Consider the following 4,589-nt stretch of genomic DNA (forward strand, 5'->3'; position numbering starts at 1 on the left):
TGATTTAGGAATTTACAAATAGTTAGACGTGAAGAACATAGCAATTGCATTTGGAAAATGATACGACAATATCTATGAAAACTAGGTACATACATAACCTATGACCCAGCATTTCCTTTTTTTGAGATGGAGTCTTGCTCTGTCATCAGGCTGGAGTGCAGGGGCATGATCTCCACTCACTGCAACCTCCACCCGCCGGGTTCAAGAGATTCTCCTGCCTCAGCCTCCCAAGTAGCTGGGACTACAGGTGCCCGCCACCACCCCTGGATAATTTTTGTATTTTTAGTAGAGATGGGGTTTCATCATGTTGACCAGGATGGTCTCAATCTCTTGACCTATGACCCAGCATTTCTACTCCTAGATATATGCCCAAGAGAAATGAGTTCATACACACGCAAAAATCTATGTGTAACAATGTTCACAGTATATTTATTCACAACAGCCCCAACTGGAAACAACCCAAATCTCCACCAGTTGGAATGGAAAAATAAATTGTGAAATATTCTTATAATGGAACAAGGAAAAAACAACAAGAAGAAAAACTGCAGCTACTCATAATAAAATGGATCAATTTCATAGATATAATGTGACAATGAAAGAAGCCAGAAACAAAAGAGTACAAATTGTATGCTTATATTTTCATAAAGTTCAACAGTAGGCAAAGTTAAGTCATAACAGTAATCACCCGTGAGTGAGGTATTGACTGGAAAGGGACATGAGGTAACTTCCTGGGGTTCTCTATCTTGACAGCATAGTGGTTGCTCAGGCATATACGCATGAAAACTTCACTGAGCTGTGCACTTAGAACTAGTGTATTTTATTGTATGGTGTACTTCTATAAAACCCGTTTTTAAAACTAATAACAAAGTCAGTATTCAGAGAGGATAATCTAGTCATGCAACCCATAACAATGTTTTGGTCAACAATGGACCACATGTATAATAGTCCCATAAGATGACAGTAGAGCTGAAAAAGTTATATCACTTAGTGATAGAGTAGTGCAATTACTTTATTTTAAAAATAAGTTCAGTGTAACCTAAGTGTACAGTGTTTATAATGTCTACAGTAGTGACAGTAATGTCCTACACCTTCACATTCACTCACAACTTACTCATTGACTCACCAGAGAAATTCCAGTCCTGCAATATTTATTCACAGTAAGTGGTCCATACAGGTGTATACTTTTTTTTATCTTTTATATTGTATTTTTCTGTACCTTTTTTATATTTTGACATGTTTAGATACACAAATACCATTGCACTCCAAATGCCTGCAATATTAAGTTCAGTAACATGTTATATAGATTTGCAGCTTAGAAGCAATAGGTTGTACAATCTAGCTTAGGTGTGTATTAGGCTATACCACCTAGGTTTGTATAGACACACCATATGATGATTGTACAATGATGAAATTACCTAAAAATGTATTTCTCAGGATGTATCCTCATTGTTAAATAAAACATAAATATGCTTGATTTCATGCCTCTTTCTTTCCCAATTCTCAGCTAGATAATTTCTACTTAGTAAAGAAATAACTATATTATCAAATGAACATTATTATATAGAACCAAAGGCTAATTGGCTATGTGGCTACAACTCAGCTGCTGGATTATTGCTAGTCATTGGTAGGAAAATTTCTTGTAAACACTATATTTCCTATCCCTTAAAGCTGGTGTTGTCTATAGCCTTTCACATTACATCATCTGCCTCTTCCAGAATAGTATTTATCAGACTCAAAAACAATAGAAACCCTTTTCTGAAAGAAATCTTCCCATCAGTTTGACTAGCTATCATCCTGGTTTCATGAGAGTATCACTCAGGTGTAAGTTCTGTGACTTTGTTCATTCAAGCAAATTCTTATCTCGACTTAGAGCTGCTGTGCATTTAATTGATATAATTTCAAACTATTTCCAGTTGCATTAAACATTAAACAGCATAAAGACCCTCACTAAATGCTGGCGCCCTGTTCTTGGACTTCCCAGCCTCTAGAACCATGAGCCAAATACATTTATTTTCCTTATTAAAAAAAAATAAACTATGTATTTGCTCTGAAGAATAAGTCAAGGGAAAAACAAAAACCAAGCATAGAAAAGCAAAAGATAAAAAATACCCTTCCAAACTAAATACAAAAGAAGTAGTAGCCCAGGTGGGGTGGTTCATACTTATAATCCCAGTGCTTTGGGAGACTGAGGCAGGAGGATTGCTTGAGGCCAGGAGTTCCAAATATTGACCAGTCTAGTCAGCATAGTGAGACCATGTCTTTTCAAATAAAAAATAATTAGCTGAGTGTGGTGGTGCATGCCTGTAGTTCTGGATACTCAGGAGTCTGAAGTGGGAGGATTGCTGGAGCCCAGGAGTTCAAAGCTACAGTAAACTATGATCACGCCACTTCTCCCTAGCCTGGGAAACAGAGTGAAAGACTATCTCCTTTAAAACCCTGAAAATAAACAAATTTTAAAAGTAGTAGTACAGTACTTGGAAAGTACTAATTAATTTAAATAGGCACTTGCCTGACACGTTGTTTTCATCACAGGTAAGTCTGGACTATGATGCTGAGAGATTTCCATCAACTAATTCAGGAACACATGGAAATAAAAAATAAAGCTAAGATTTTGTTATCATTTCTCAAGGTTCATAAGCCTTTTGTATTGATGATATGAAGTAGGGTATTATAATTTGTTAACCTGGGGCACATTTCTGCAAGAAAGATTTAAACTTGCATATTATCCTTAGAAATGAAAAATACGAAATCTGTAACTGGAATGTGATTCCAAATGACTATGGATGTGGCCCTCATTCTGAATGAAATAGAATATCAGTCTCTGGGATCTACTTGACCAGTTGCTATCTTTATAACTTTGGAAAAATCACTCTTTATATCAGATAAAAGAAGGGGAAACAGAATTTATAACTAAATATTCCAGAAGATTAAACTCATGCCCTCATTAACTTCTAAACCCTCTGAGCCCCTCAATATACATAGGGGATTGATTCCAGGACCCCCTTGGATACTAGAATTTGAGGATGCTCAATTCCCTTATGTATAATGGTGTAGTAGCCCCATATAACTTATGCACATCCTCCTGTGTACTTAAATCACCCCTAGGTTACTTATGATACCTAATACATTGCCTACACATTGCTTCATTCAAATGGGTTCAACAAAGTACTCAGGGTGTGGCAAATTCAAGTTTTGCTTGTGAAACTTTGTGGATTTTCTTCCAAATATTTTTCATCCATAGTTGGTTGAATCCACTGATGTGGAATCCTTGGGTACAGAGGGCCAACTGTACATATAAATAAATAAATAAATAAATAAATAAATAAATAAAGCATAAGCCCATAAGGACAAAGAAAATGGAATAAGTACAACAGGATTGATATGCAAGCAACTATCTAGAGAAAGAAAAGCATGTGAATGTGCAGTCTCTAATTTAGCAGTGTAGAATCAGCTGAAACCTAAACAAATGTGGATGGGGCACCAACAGGATGCAGGTACATGCTCATCCCACTGGAACTGGAATGATCCATTCCTGGAAGGTGAAGGTAAGTGGAGGTGCTAAGAACAGGAGAATCAGTTCCAAGTTGTATAAAGAGCAGGCAAATCTTTTCAACTCCATCCCACATGCCATATAGTCAGTTATCTACTGCTCTTCCACCTGAAAGAAGTGGAGCAGCTTCTCCTCTGGAGAAATGTAACTGGAGGAACTGTATTCTTGGAGCACCAAAAACATTAAGGAGCAGCAGTAAATTGCTAAAAACCAAAGGATTATGTAAAAGTCTAAAAAAGTCATTACGTTTCTTACCTCATCTCCCATCTCTGTGCCCAAATGCTAGCTACCAAGTTTATAACTTTCAGTTTTTCTTCATTGACCAAGGAGAAAAGACCAACAGATGTCGTCATTCAGATAGTTTACTCGAAATAGCCTGATTTCTCCTTAATCACCATATAGAGAAGCAGTAAACTATTAGTGCCCCATTATTAAACATGAATGAAACACTAAGCATCCTGGATATGTGAAGAAAGCTTTCAATACGAAATCAACAAAACAAACAGAAAGAAAAAAGTAAGAAAAACAACTGAAATCATTTAAAACCCATTCATAACATTCTTTTGGAAAGTATTATATCCATTAATTGAGAAGAGAATACTATTAATTGGTACTAAAATAGAACTTTTAGAAAATTAAAACAGAACATGATAGCATAAATTTCAAAGAGATAAATAGAAAAATGAAACACAGAATTTGATAAAATCTTCTGGAAACTAGGGGTAAAGCACAAAGAGGTGGAAAGCAAGAGAGGGAAAAAATTAGAAGAACAAGAAAGAGCAGAATTTTAAAAAATAAACAATAAATAAAATGATGGTGGTTGGAGGTGGCGATGAAAGAGATAATATCAAGTATGTCTTCATATCAAAAGGCCCCACTGCATGTCCAGCACAATGAGGAAGAACTTCCATCATCATGTAATTTTCACATAGAACTAAGGAAAGGAAGGGAATCACAAATGATTGTGTGATCAGATTGTGAATCAGATTAGCTCTAGACTTTTCAACAATGCATTGAAACTAGAAAATAATGAAATAAT

Source organism: Rhinopithecus bieti, unplaced genomic scaffold (assembly GCF_001698545.2).
Source record: "Rhinopithecus bieti isolate Rb0 unplaced genomic scaffold, ASM169854v2 scaffold_32264, whole genome shotgun sequence".
NCBI lineage: Eukaryota > Metazoa > Chordata > Mammalia > Primates > Cercopithecidae > Rhinopithecus > Rhinopithecus bieti.